The sequence below is a fragment of the Electrophorus electricus genome, chromosome 18 (assembly GCF_013358815.1).
Source record: "Electrophorus electricus isolate fEleEle1 chromosome 18, fEleEle1.pri, whole genome shotgun sequence".
Taxonomy (NCBI): domain Eukaryota; kingdom Metazoa; phylum Chordata; class Actinopteri; order Gymnotiformes; family Gymnotidae; genus Electrophorus; species Electrophorus electricus.
Genome location: NC_049552.1, coordinates 15,661 through 31,584, shown reverse-complemented (window position 1 = coordinate 31,584; position 15,924 = coordinate 15,661).

The window sequence follows — 15,924 nt, the reverse complement described above, 5'->3', positions numbered from 1 at the left end:
AACACTCACATCCATCTTCAATGTGAACTTGCAGATAAAATTCCTATTTCGCGAAATTTAAAACTCAGTAGTCTGGCGTTAAAAATAATTTAACATTTGTGGTACAATGACCTGTGCTACTGAAAATGACTGTTGTTTCCAACCCTTAAATGGGAACAATTAACTAGCGCTTAAGTTTCACTAGATAGGGTTTGAGATTTATCTGCTTAACTGCACTAAGTTAATGAAGCACCTTTTATCGAATTCCAGCAAAAATATTATTAGCATAGTCCTGAGTAATGCACATTAATGGTGATTTTAAAAATGATTAGGTTACATTTAACATTAATTTTGTTTTGTTTCTCTTGAGCCCTTAAAATGTTTTCCAAACTACCCTCTCCATATTCCAGGCCAGTGCCTGTCAGGGTGAAGTATGTGGCTAAATATACAGCTGAGAGAGCAGAGACATACATATTGGTGGAAGATGTGGTGGTTGTTAAGACCTCCAAGAGGGTTGCTACTTGTTCTGTCTGTGATGGGGAGCATTTTGTAGTGGCCCATTTAAAAAATTATGATGGTCATTGAATCTTATTTCATCAAGGGCTACAATTTATCCGAAAAATATAGTAGCTCCAAAATGTATATCAGTGCATCCACAGCATTGTTTAAAACACCTGAGGTCACAGTATCTACAGATCTGGAGCTACAATGCCACCATGCTGTCTGTCCTCCCACCCCAACCTACAGATAACTTCCTGACTGGAAAGCAGACTACTGTACCATCTCAGGGGGAGTTGTCAGTGTAAGAATTATTTGTAAAAATATTAGCCTAATTCAATGTATGCTATTACCCATAGTGTAATAAGGGTTAGGTTTAACCTTAATCTTAATTTGCACATGTCTCACACCCACCATAACAAACCAATACTGAAATTAAAAACATGACATTTGTACCATTTTCTGTTGTTAAACTCAGTTGATTGATTGTTTGATCTTGTGAATATGAATATTATATACTATATCTAAGAACATACATTATATATATATATATGTATATAAAGTAGCTGACTCAATTGTATGTCAAATTACCATCAACAATGACATTTATGGCATTTAGCTGACACATTTATCCACAGCAACTTATAATTATGTCTGATCACAACTTGAGCAATTGAGGGTTAAGGGCCTTGCTCAGGGAACCTCAACTATGTTCCTAAATCATCCAAATTAACACTAATCAGACCATTTATTAAAAAATCTATCCTCTACCCATGTCAGCTGTCAAACTACAGGCCAATCTCAAACCTTCTATTTATTTCCAAGATCCTAGAAAAAGCTGTAGCTCAGCAGCTAAGCTCATATCTGAATCGGATCCAGATACATGAATTCTTTCAGTCAGGGTTTAGGCTTAATCATAGTATGGAGACAACACTAATTAAAGTAGTTCATGACCTGTTGTTGGCTTCTGACCAGGGTTATGTCTCTTATATGGCTTGATTTGAGTGTAGCATTTGACACTATAGATCACAACATTTTACTAAATAGTGAGGTAAGAGTGTTAACAGGCAAAAGAGGCCCAACACTGCATCAGACATATTAATAACGTAAAACATAAAAGAGTATAGAGAGTCTTTGTACTTTCAGAATGATTTGCATACACGGCCATGCTTCTTTTAGGCCCAGAGACAGCTAAGTCCTTAATTACTCAGCGAACCTCAATGGTCTCCAAATCACATCTTCTCTATCAGTTAAAGATCTTGGAGTTATTATGGATCTCAGTCTCTTGTTTGAAGCTCATGTAAATAATATTTCTAGGACCACCTTTCTCCACCTCAGGAACATTGCAAAAATTAGGAACATGCTCTCCTCACATGATGCAGAAAAGCTAGTTACTTCAAGACTGGACTCCTGTAATGTCTTACTATCTGGCTATTAATGGGCTAAACAAGCTCCAGCTAATTCAAAATGCAGTAACCAGAGTTTTTACTAGAACTAAAAAATTTGATCACATCACTCCTATCTTAGATACTTTACATTGGCTCCCAGTAAAGTTTTGTATTGATTATAAAATACTACTAATGACCTACAAAGCACCGAATGGTCTTGCCCCAGCAGTACCTTAGAGAACTCTTAGTGCATTACGATCCACCCTGTCTGCTTAGATCAAAGGTGCAAAAATATGAAACTCTACTGCAGGGTCCAGAGCCTTTTCCTATAACGCTCCTACACTATGGAATAACCTTCCTGTGAATGTTTGAGACTTAGACACAATCTCGGTATTTAAGGCTAGGCTCAAAACCAATCCGTACAGTCAGGCATTTTATTAACTACTTCCCATATTAGGTATTAGGTATTAAGGTTTATATCTGGGGGTCTGTGGGCATTGAGAGTTCTAAAATAATGCAAGGTTTTATTATTCTCTTTGCTTTTAAAAAGACTGTCAACTTGACCTTAAAAAGCTGTCAAGAGAACAGGAAAGGAGGGATGGGGAAAAATAATACAAATTATCATTGGCAAGGGGGCTGAATGTAGTCCTTTCACAAGGACTTTGCAAGTACATCCCACTGGACATGTGCCTTAGTGGAGCAAGTGCAATGATTCCATTGTCTGTACTTATTTATAGCCCTGTTGGTTCCAGGCCTGGCCATACACTCCATAAGTGGGCATTTGCCAGCCATTGGGCATGTATTGGCCCATATGTGGCCCGTTCCCATAGGACTGGTACCACTGGCCATACGACGGAGCAGCAGAACCTGGATTATTCTGCTGCAGGAGGAGAAAGGACAGAGGAAGACTGAGAACAGGTTCTGGTGAACAGTGCATTCAGGGTCTGAGATAATAAACACAGGTTAGCACAGCACCCCACAAAGCCTCAGAGAGAGAAGCACACAGGTAACTGAAGGGTTCAGTAGTTATACACCACAAAGCATCCTGGGAAATACTGGGCTGAGGCTCATTGAACAATGCACACAATTTACTTATCAGCTAACTGCCAGGGCCTTTGTCAGGCCTATTAGAGCAAGAAGCACATGAACAGTACAGGTGAGCAGGACTGCCAGGTCCAATGATGACAAACTACAGTCATGGCCAAATGTTTTGAGACGAGCACAAATTTTGTTTATCACGTTTGCTGCTTCAGTTTATGATGGCAATTTGCATTAACTCTAGATTGAGTCAGATTAATTGCATTTAATTGTAACGTCATTCCTTGCCATGAAAATGAACTTAATCACGAAAATTACTGCATTTCAGCCCTGCCACAAAATGGCCTGATATCATCATTTCAGCAATCTCATTAGCTCAGGAGAAAGTGTTAACAAGAAAAAGTTGTTAAAAGGGTGGTGGTGCTTGAGGTTTTCTTCTGTTAACCATTGTTACCTCCAAGGAAACATGTGTAGCCATCATTGTATTGTATCAAAATGGTTTCACAGGCAAGGACATTGCTGCTTGTAAGATAGCACCTAAAATCAACCATTTAGCAGTTATAGCAGCAGTGGTAGCTCAGTGGGTAAGGTAATTGACTTGTAATCAGAAGGTTGCTGCTTCAGGCCCCACCACTACCAAGTTGCCACTGTTGTACCCCCTGAGCAAGCCCCTTAACCCTCAATTGCTCAAATTGTACTTAGTCATATTTGTAAATTGCTTTGGATTAAAAAAAAGCACGATGTAAAAGAGAGAAGTTCAATTGCAGTGTAGAAGGCTTCAGGGTATCCAGGAAAGTTTGAAGTTTGGTTTATTTGTCACATACATAGTCATACACAGTACAACACGCAGTGAAATTGTGGAGAGTGCTCTGTCCAAACTGAGGAAGAGAACCAGGGGTGCATAGAGAAAAAAATATATATACAGATAAATATATATATTCTATGTATGTACAAAATATATTAATAATGTATGTACAATATATATGCATATTATGATTATATACACAATGTACAATGTATATGGTTGAGTATATATGTACACAATCTACAGAATGTACAGATTCATTGTATAGTACCATATCTACAGTTGTTGTAACAGGTTAATTGAGTATAAGTCAAGTATAAGGAAAGTCAAGCAAGTGCCAGGACTGTCTCTTTAAGAGGATGCAGCTACAGGATCAGGTCACCACCAGTGCAGAGCTTGCTCAGGACTGGCAGAAGGAAGGTGTGAGTGCTTCTGCACACACAGTGAGAAGGCTTTTAAGGATGGCTTGGTGTCAAGAAGGGCAGCAGAGAAGCCCCTTCCCTCCAAGAAAAAACATCAAGGACAGACAGGCATTCTGCAGGAAGTATAGGGATTGGACTGCAGAGTTCTGGGTTCATTTCCTTAGTGTCACTAGACATTTGCAGGAGAGGCGTTGAAGGAGCATTACACTTCAAGGTTTGTTGTCTAAACCTAGTTGTTAGTTGCTTGTTACCTGTAATTCCTCACTACAGGTATAATTTCACCCTGACCTTAGGTGTGAATTGAAGGGCAGGCTCAGCACTTATTGGACTGAGTTAAATTAGGACATCTGTAGCAGTAATCAACATTTGGAGAAGGTTTGGTGGTGCTCTCAATCAGTTCATCTACATCTCACCTACAGGACTTCACAAACTCAGCTAAGTATCTTCTCATATCTAAATCCTTTCTCATGCATCCTTTCTCATGCATCCACAAATCAAGCATCTGAAATGTTTCACAGTTCCTGTCCACCTATCCCACAGATCTCCTTGATGCAATCATAGATGTCGCAATCTCAGCAACCTCATTGACTCACAACTCTCGGCACCATCACATAATTTGGTGGCAGGAGGGCTCTGGAACTGCCAATCTGCTGTCTAGAAGGCTGACTTCATCTCAGCAATAGCATACCTACACTTCCTGGCTCTAACAAACATGGATCACCCCTGAGAACTTGGCGACTCCAGCTGCCCTGTCCTCTGCCTTTTCATTTACCTGTTCTCAGAGGTGTCTTGGCAGGGGTGGTGGCACAGGTTTACTAATGTCTCGAGTGGTGTTTCACTCCACATTCCTTCTCTACACTTTCCATCTCCTCTTTTGAATTTCATGCCATTACAGTGTCTTTCCCCACCAAACTTCTTATCATTGTCATTTACCGCCCTCCAGGTTCCCTAGGTCAATTCATTGATGAACTCAACATCCTTCGGAGTCAATTCCCCATTGAAGAAAATCCCTTCATTTTCATTGATGACTTCAACCTTCCATTAGACAAGCTGCATTTCTCCTGCATCCTTCCGCTGTTGACAGCATTTGACCTCACCCTCAACAACTCTCCTCCGACTCACAAAGTGGGCAATGTTCTGGACCTGATCTTCACCCGTACCACCACATCAGACATCGCAGTCACCACCCTCCACCTCTTGGACCATCACTGTCTATCCTTCTCTCTCTCTCTCCCTTCCTTCTCTTTCCATCCAGTCCTCTCCAACATGTTCCTCCTCCCTCCATCACACTCTGCACTCCATAATTCCATCTTCGCTCACTTCTACTAATTTGTCCACCCTTCCTCACCCTGACTCGCTATCCTCTCTTTGGATACAGTCACAAATACTTTCATTTCTACACGCTCCTCATCAATGAATATTCTATGCCCTCTCTCCTCTAGACCTGCTAAGTCCTCCCCACCTGCCCTCTGGCTAACAAACACTTTGCTGCCACAGGAGAGAACTAAGGACTGCAGAGAGGTGGCGGAGGAAATCTTATGTCGATTCAGACCTCAGCTCATACCAGTCTCTCCTTTCCAAGTTCTCACTCGAAGTAACATCTGCAAGTCATCCTACTACAGGGAGAATTCAAATCATCTGATCCTCACAAGCTCTTCATTATTTTTTCTTCTGTCCTTAATCCTCCCCCTCCCCCCCATCTCTTACTCCAGAGGATTTTATCACCTTCTTTGAGGAGAAGGTTGCAGCAATCCGCCAGTCCTTTTCCTCTGTTCCCACCGCTCCAACCAATGTGCATTCCCCAACATCCAACTCTCTTACTTCTTTTTCTCCTCTCTCCACAGATGAAATTCTTCAACTCCTGACTTCCAGCAATCTGACTACATGTCCGCTGGATCCAATTCCTTCTGCTCTGTTCCAGAGATCAGCTTCCTTTCATCTCTGTCGTCATCATCAGCAACTCCTTATCTTCTGGATATGTGCCTACTGCATTCAAAACCGCCAGGGTGGTACCAATCCTCAAGAAGGCCACACTTGACATCTCCAGCGTTACCAACTACAGACTGGTATCACTTCTCTCTTTCCTCTCAAAAGCCCTTGAATGAGCAGTTTATAATCAATTGTCTCTTTTTCTCATTCAGAACCAGCTGCATAATTCCCATCAGTCTGGCTACAAGCTGGCACATTCTACAGAAACGGCCCTCATAGCAGTGACTGAGAAACTTCATTCCGCTAAAGCTGCCAAACAGTCATCTGTTTTGATTCTTCTAGACCTTTCAGCAGCCTTTGACAGTGAACCACAACATTCTTCTCTCTGTACTTTCCAGGCTTGGTGTGACTGGCTCTGCTTGGAGATGGTTTCAGTCCAATCTGGGTGGATGGTCCTATCTGGTGACATGGAGAGAATCCACATCCAAAGCATGTAGACTCTCCACTGGTGTTCCACAAGGCTCAGTATTGGGCCCCCTTCTCTTCTCTTTGTATACTCATTCTCTTGGTGATGTAATATCTTCTCATGGTTTCTTCTATCACTGCTATGCTGATGACACTCAATTATTTCTTTTTTTTTTCCACCCTCTGACACGCAGGTCTCCAGATGTGTCTCGGCATGCTTGACTGACATTGTGTCATGGATGACAGCCCACCACTTGAAGCTCAACCCCAGTAAAACTGAGCTTCTGTTCATCCCAGGTACTCCCAAACCTTACCATGACCTCACTGTTTCCTTTGAGAACTACCTGGTATCACCATCCAAAGCTGTCCATAGCCTGGGCATAACTTTGGACAACAGTTGTCGTTGTCAATGTTTCTAATCTAACCCAGTCCTGCAGATTCCTCCTTTGTAACATATGAAGGATTCAAACCTTTCTTTTGCAGGAAGCTACCCAGGTGCTTGTGCAGTCTCTTGTGATCCCAAAGCTAGACTACTGCAACTCACTACTTGCTGGTATTCCTCTAAGAGCCATGAAACCTCTACAACTTGTCCAGAATGCAGCAGCATGACTGGTCTTCAATCTTCTGAAGTTCACACATTACTCCACTGCTGCGCTCCCTTTATTGCCTCCCTGTAGCTGCAGATTTAAAACCTTGATGCTGGCCTACAAAGCCAAAAATTGACCAGCCCCTTCATACATGAGGTCAATGGTCAAAGCCCGATCTGTACCTTGAGTACTATGAACCTCATGTATGGCTCGGCTTGAAATACCTTGCTTGAGGTCTCATGGATGACAAAGCACCAAGACTATTTTCCATCCTGACTCCAAGATGGTGGCATGAACTCCAACTTGCTGTCTGGATGTCCCTTGCAGTCTTCAAATTCAGACTGAAGACCCATCTATTTGCAGAATATTTAAAGGACAACTGATTTGACTCTCATATTGACTGACTGACTAGTTTAGTACTTATTGTAGGGTATTTTGTTGTTTAACAAACTCTAGCACTTATTGTTTATAGCACTTATCATTGTGAGGCTATAAACACTATAAAAAGTGTGAGTGGCAGCACTAGTAACTGCTGTCACGGAACGCTTGCCTCCCGCGAGTCATGTGGTTTGGCCCGTAACATGCAGTGGGAGTATTCTCATTTGTGGCCATGCTTGCACACACCTGCACTTTGTCCTGTCTATGTATTTCAAGTTCAAGTTTCAAGTTTCAAGTTTCAAGTTTGGTTTATTCGTCACATACATAGTCATACACAGTATAACTCACAGTGAAATGGTGGAGAGTGCTCTGTCCAAACTGAGGAAAAGAAAACAGGGGTGCATAGAGACATATATATATATATATATTCTCTATATGTGAAATATATATATATGCAAGATATATATATATATTCTATGTATGTACAAAATATATCAACAATGTATGTACAATATATGTATATTATGATTATATACACAATGTACAATGTATATGGTTGGGTATATATGTACACAATCTACAGAATGTACAGATCCATTTCATATAATAACATATCTACAGTTGTTGTGTAACAAGGTAATTGAATATAAATATATATATACAGATGTACAGATATACAGTTATGTTAAATGGTGGCGGTGGTCCCCACAGTTTATCAGTTTCCCGAATGGCCTGTGGGAAGAAGCTCCTCTTCAGCCTCTCTGTCTTGGTCTTCAGGGAGTGGAAGCGCCTCCCTGATCTCAACAGAGAGAAGAGTCTATTGTTGGGATGGGTGGGGTCCTTCACAATTTTCCTGGCCTTGGTCTGGCGCCGCTTGTAGTAGATGGTCTGCAGGTCAGGATGTTCCGTGTGAGTGATGCGCACTGCTGAACGCACTACACTTTGGAGTGCTTGTCTGTCCTGCTTGGTGCTATTCCCAAACCAGACTGTGATGTTCCCCATGAGGATGCTCTTGATAGTGCAGGTGTAGAAGTTCCGCAGTACTTTGGAGGGCCGTCTGAAGTCTCTTAGGCGTCTGAGGTGGTAAAGACGCTGACGAGCCTTCTTTGCCAGGGAGTTGGTGTGGCGGGACCAGGACAGGTCCTGCGAGATGTGAACACCAAGGTACCTGAAACTATCTATTCTCTCCACCGTGGTTCCACTGATCCTCACAGGTTGGTAGTGCCGCTCCTGCTTCTTGCTGGAATCCACGATCAGCTCCTTTGTTTTACTGACGTTTAGGAGGAGATTAGGAGGAGATTATTTTCCTGGCACCATTTTCCAGGTGTTTAATCTCCTCCAGGTAGGCCCTCTCATCGTTTTCCGAGATCAGACAACCATGACAACGGTGTCGTCAGCAAACTTGACAATGATGGTGGAGCTGGAAGTGGCTGTGCAGTCTTAGGTGTACAGTGAGTAGAGCAGGGGGCTTAGGACACAACCCTGAGGAGCTCCAGTGCTGAGGGTGAGGGTGGATGAGGCGCAGTTGCCCACCCGTACTGATTGTGGTCTGTCTGTTAGGAAGTTGGAGATCCAGTCGCACAGGGATGTATGCAGTCCTAGATCCCCCAACTTAGTAGTGAGTAGGGAGGGGATGATAGTGTTAAATGCTGAACTGTAGTTGACAAATAGCATTTTAACATAATTTCCCCTCCCTTCGTCCAGGTGAGTCAGTGTAGTGTGGAGCAGATGTGCAATTGCATCGTCAGTGGAGCGGTTGTGGCGGTATGCAAACTGCAGAGGGTCCATGGAGGCTGGCAGTGAAAATGTGATGAAATCTCTGACTAGCTTTTCAAAGCACTTCATCACGACTGATGTGAGGGCGACAGGGCAGTAGTCATTGAGGTCGCTGCCACAGGGATCTAGAGCCACTCTGCTGGAACTGTGTCTCTAGTTTCTTCCCGTAGCGCCGCTTCGCCTCCCTCACCACCCTGCGCACTCCGTATGCTGCAGACTTGTACTCGTCCATGTTCCCGCTGATGATCCCCACATTGTAGGCAGCAGTGCGAGAGTTCAGAGCCTTGCGGATGGTTCTGTCCACCCAGGGCTTCTGGTTGGAAAACTTCTTGATGGTGATTCTTGGGATCGTGTCGTCCACCAGTTTCCCAATAAACCCTACTACTGCCTCCGTAAACTCAGTGCTGCGCCGGAACATGTCCCAGTCCGCGTCATCCAGAGCGTCCTGCAGAGCGGCCACCGATTGGTCTGTCCAGTGCGCGACCTCCCTCTGAACCGGAGCTTCCCATTTCAGCCTTTGTTTATATTTTGGTATGAGGAAGATGGCGGCGTGGTCCGACTTACCAAACGATGGATGAGCTAGTGCCTTGTAACTGTCCTTGTATGGGGTGTAGCAGTGGTCTAGTGTCCTATTTCCCCTGGTGGGGAAGGTTATGTGCTGGTAAAGGTTGGGCACTGCACGCTTGAGGTTAGCGCTGTTGAAATCCCCAACCACAATAAGTGCAGCGTCCCGGTGCTGTGTCTGAAACTGTGTGAGAGCCTCATGAAGTTCACACAGTGCAGTGTCCATGTTAGCCTGAGGTGGGATGTACACGGTGTTGACCGAAGTGAACTCCCGGGGAAGGTAGAAAGGACGAAGCTTGAGGGCGAGCAGCTCCAGGTTGGGTGAGCAGGAGCGGGTGAGAGTAACAACATTGGCATTGTTACACCAGCTGTTGTTTACCATCACACACACTCCGCCGCCTCTCTACTTCCCCGAATCTGCCGTCCTGTCCATGCTGTGAACCGAGAAGAACTCGGCCAGCTGGATAGCGTGGTTTGGTACTGCTGGGTTCAGCGACGACTCGGTGAAGCAGAGGAGATTGCAGTCCCGAATGTCCCTCTGGAACTTTATCCTGGCCTGGAGGTCATCGAGCTTGTTGTCCAGAGACTGGACGTTGGCTAGCAGGATGCTGGGTAAGGGAGCTCAGTGTGCCCGAGCCCTCAGCCTGTTCCTGATGCCGGCTTGCTTCCCTCAAGGCCTTTTCCTCACGCCGCGTCTTTTGTTTTCCCTCAGGATCTCCGTCGGCCATCTTGGGTCCGGGGTTACAGATGGCTTCAGGTGAGTGCTATGTAGATTAAGAGAACTAAGGGCATCTCTGCTGTACGAGATACACGCCGTGGTGTGTAGAGAAGGGCTGCGGAGAAATCAGGGGTAGCGGGAAGAGCGAAAAGAGCGAAAAAAGTGCCAGGTGTGGACGGAGCAGTTGTGACGGCAGCTGACCTCACCGGCGCCATCTTGAAAAAATTTAAACCCTTGTCATAGTATGCAGGATTGTTGGTAATTATTAACATAATGTATTATGTCAAGGTTAATGTTCTATTCGTCATCATTAAATGTATGCATGTTTATCGTGTTTGTTTAAAAGAGGAGAATGAAGACTGGGTCAAAGCCAAATTTGAAAAAAATGCTGCCTGTGACAAAACTTGTTGTGCAGACCAATCACAGAGATATACAAAATGCTTTGAATATTTTGCATTTTTACAAGAATTCAAAACAAAACACAAATCAAAAGCCAGCACACTGACAGTGTTAAAAGAGGAGAATGAAGACTGGGTCAACATCACCTGAATGTGATTAAACACCATTTTGTTGCAGGCACACTGATCCAGAATACTTTAAAACATGTGGGATGAGTACAACTCAGCCAGTATCTTTGCGAGCACATGCGGCTGTCCTTGTTAGTATAGTGTTTAGTTTCTCTGTCTGTCATGCAGATGACTGGGTTTACATTCTCCAATGGGGCGTGGGCCTTCTTTTAGCACACTGCAGACAAACCGTTCACTTGGAAAGCTTTGCAGGAAGGATAGGGTTGAATCTTCCACCCACAGTTGCTCAAAACCTTTCTGCATAGATGAATCAAAACACTAGCACATTTTGGATTGATTGTTTGATAATGCATCTGGGAGAGTATTTGGTGCCCAGTGCTGATGTGATGTCTAAGCAGGCGTAACAAAACATGCATAACATCAAGGCCAAGACTGAAGCGGATTGAAAGAGTTTGTCAGTTTCCTAAATTAAATCAAATACTTTGCTGGTGTGAAATATTGAAATTACAGTAAATATGGTGGCTTGATGAGGACTGGAAATGTAGGACTTGGTAATTGTCCATGTTTATTTTGGCTTGTATGTATTATCTTGTGACTTGTCTGGGGACTTGAGTGTCAAGACTTGAGATGTAATTGTTACTTGCAAGTACATCTTGTTAGTGACTTGTAGTAGGTGGGCACTGGAGTGAACAGTGTTATAGTTAAAGAGGAAAGATGGCGCTGTCCCTGAAATGCTTGTACAAGACATGGAAGAAAAGAATAGGCAAACACCACTGCAACTTGCATGTGAGAAATAGAGTCCTCCAGAACTTTCAATGACCTAGGAAAAGTGTCCAATAGTTGAAGAGTTTTTACATGCCCTTTACATCACGCAGGTAAGAAGTATGTGCTTACCCCACTACATGAAACAAGACTCTGCTATGTGAGAGGTAGATCTTTCAGTAAAGGATTTGGGAGTGCAAGCTCTCCCCACTGGTGGGATGATGTCTCAGCAGAAATCCCCTCAAATAAGCCACTTAATTCTCTATGCTGCAAGAGACCGCATTGGAGTTCGACACCAACACTTTAATCTGAGTCATTATAACTTATCGACAAAGCAGCTATTTCTATTTCAATTCCAAGAACTATTTGAAGATCAGCAATTGCATCATGAGAGAAACAACTTAGTTCCTTATGCTGAAAGCAGATGTCGAACCTTTGCGGGTAGTTTCTTTTGGATTTCAAGTCCTAGGGTTAGGGTAAGGTTTTGAGAATATACAATAAATTCTCCCATTGCTGTCCATCAGACAGCATGGTTGAGTAGGAAGGTCAAGTGTCATGCATGGACCGATGCTTGTTAAGCATAGCTACTGTTCTTGAGGTTTCTCATTTTAGACTCAACCTGACTGGGTTTTGTGTTAGGCTATGAGGTAATAAAATAATATTATAAGCAGAAAAGTACAGATGATTTAAAATAAACTGGGTTTTTGTAGAAAACGCCAATGTAGGCTTTAGTGACGCCTCAGAGGGCCTCTGTGTCAGGCATCTGGAGGCCTCACTCATCCTCCTTATGAGTTGAATAACTCATTAGGGTTAGGGTTAGGGTTAGGGTTAGGCTTCTCCCAGCTGAAGAAGGGAGAGACCAAGACCTACACTCTGGTTATCCAGCAGGATGTAGTGGTGCAGAATCTGAAGTCAGCTGAAGATCTATGACTACTACCAGCCCTGTAAGAACCAGTTTCAATATCCTCAGATTCCATAATGGAAGATGAGGGTTGGGACAGATGTTACATGAGTCACTTTTGGAAGTAGAAATGACCAACCTTATTTCACTTCACTCTTCAATATGTAATTAAGGAACAAGATCATATGAACTGAATTATAATTACACTAAATGTGCTATAATGTCCTCCTGTGTAGTATGAATAAGAACCTGTTTTCCTTTATTCTCTCCTGTAGGTGATGTGGCCGTTACAGAATACACGTCTCCATGTAACAAACTGTAGACCACGTGCCCTGTTGCCTGCACTAATGTTGGCCACGTTGTACTGCATTGTACCATGAGAATCTGTCCCTTTACCTGAAGTGTAAATCAGATCTAATGCTACTGGGTGACTGTTCTGTAATTACTCGGTTATTTAGTTGTATTGAAATGAAATTCTCTTGTGCAGTGTACAAATGCCTTGTCTCTTTTCTTTCTCTAGTGTTCACTCTTCACCAGTGTTCCCTCATCTGAATGATGCTGTATCGCCACTCAGCATAATTTTAAAACTTGCCATGCAGAGCATCATAAACTGAACAGGTCACAGGGAATTCACTCCCTCATAAGAGAATTGAGGGGCAAAGTATACTAATGCTCAGAAATCTAGGCATTTGTATGAAGACTAGTCCAGATATTGTGACCAAGGTTTAGGAAATGATGTACAAGTACATTTGGGTGTGCATCAAGGATCTCCTCTTCTCACTTTAACCTCTCCACTTCTCTCCAGCCCCCTCTCTTCTCAGTCTGTCTACTAATCTCCTTCCCAGTTGTCTCTGCTCTCCAACCGTCTTCCCCTCCTCTGGTGCTTCTCTCATTTCTTTTTAGTTATGTATTTGTTTGAATGACCACATCTCCACATGCTGGGGAGTACTTTATTATTCTTAATGGTGTGTGGAGATTTTGTTAATTTTTTTAAGTCCATTATCATCTAAGGCATCTCTTAAATTATCACTTGTCCCTGTCCTGTTTAATAGCCTCATACTCTTCTTTTTACTCTCAGTGAACCAGATTGCACAGGAAAAATATACTTTAGTCAACAAGTGACAGCCTCTTGGTGCATCTATGAAGCCTAACATGAGTGTGTACAGCAGGGTGAGACGAGTGTAATGGCATTATGGGCTCTATCAATATTGCTCCTTCTCTCCTTCATCTACTGGTATCCTCATACACTCTCCTTTGAATGAAAGCGTGACCATGAAAAACAGCAGTAAACAATGAGGAATGGATTATTGGTGATTTATCTGATTGGTAATTGTCAGGAAAGACTGACAACTCTCTTCTACACTTGTATCTGACTAGTACTCATTTTCTCACAGTGAAATTTCTTTTTTTTTCTTTTTCCTGAAAATATGTTATTGCCACTCTTGTGCATGACTTGCTGTGAATGAAAGCTGACTAATAAGAATCTTTCACTTTTTCAAAGTAACACTAATAAAGCCATTTATCACAAACAGGTACAGCTACACAGGATGTTATATGAGTATACAATACATTAAAGCTGCTGCTACTCTACATGTTCACATGCATCACTACAATGACTGACGCATTACACTTCATGTGGAATTTCTAATAAATATAACTAAATATCAAAACATTGTTAGTTGGATATGACGGTGAGTGTTGTTGGATTCTGCATGGACCACCACAAACCCAGAACTGTACCATATTTCCCCCCCCCCCCAACAGATCTCTATCAGGTCCCGTAAAATATACAGAGCACTTCTACGTGTTTATGTTTAAAGTGAGTAGCCATTTCCACACCATGTCTCTGTTTAAAGTGAGTAAACGCATCCATACCGTGTCTCTGTTTAAAGTGAGGAGACATGTCCATGCAGTGTCTCTGTTTAAAAATGTCCATCTGACATTGATAAGGTCAGTGTAATAAATTTTTATGGAAAGGAAAAATAAAATTTTATCTGAAAAGGATGTCAGGACGTTTTGAGAAACAACCTCCATGTTGTTATAATTTTAATCATAATTCTGTGTCTGAAAGATGATTTTGTATTCCTCACAACTCCAGCCTATATCTAAACTTCATCAAGATTAAATGTATGAAAAGAATAACAATGGCTCCAAAATATTTCCAAACAAAAATAAAGTGAAACATGGATATTTGATGGATTCAAATGCTCGACAAACAAACAGCCATACTCAATTCCACCCATGTGAGAAGGAAACAAACAAACCAGAAATGAACATTAAGGCCTGTAAAATTAATGCAGCCTCTGGTACTACCGCAATATTACTGTTATGCTTAATATCACCCCAATATCATTTCTAGCTCTTGTTACTCAATCGTAGGTTCAGTAGGATAATGGCTGAAAAGAGTTTGAACAGGTGATTCTTATCAGCTAACTTTAATGAGAGGCTTAAAAGGAATGCAGACAGGCTGGGTGTCTGTTTGTGCTTCTCCCGGTGAGAAGGGTTGGTGTATGAAGACTGGGTTTTGGGGTTTTCCCTGTCTAGCAACACAATGTGGTGGAGCAGAAGGTAGTCATATGGTGTGCTTGTGTTATGGTGTTACCTTGCATGTTTAGCAGTAGATTATTTTCATGTTTAAATGCCTTTTTGTCTTGTAGGCTCTGGTTACTCCTCACTGTTGTATTTCTGCTGAGGGAGGCAGAGGGGCTTGGTGGTAAGAAACTTTTAGATCAAATCACAGATGGTGATGCTTTGTGTCTACATTCAGGAATTTAAGCAAGCTCTCTGCTTTGTTCATCCCTTTCAAGTGTGGAACAAAAAATCTGCACCACAGATTGGTATGGTGTAGCAACATCAGCTTCTGTGACTCAGCCCCAAGAAGTTGACTACCTACCTTATCTGACTAAAATGCAGGGCTCTCCTTCCAGTGTTGCATCTAAGCAAAGTAGCTCTGTGTTCCCTCAGCAAGACCTGGAACCCAGTCAGACTCCAGGTGGATGGTCAAGGAGCAGTTCCAGAAGTCAAATGGATTCAAGTGTGCAGACTGTAAGTGACTCTGCTGGGTGTTACCAGTCTGTGTTCCAAGGTGGCCAGCAACTTCCTGGACTTGTAACCAAAGCCCAACTGCAGGACTCTTCTGGTAATGGTGAAATTCAGTTTCAGGGGTAGAGTGCTAATTGTGTCTTTG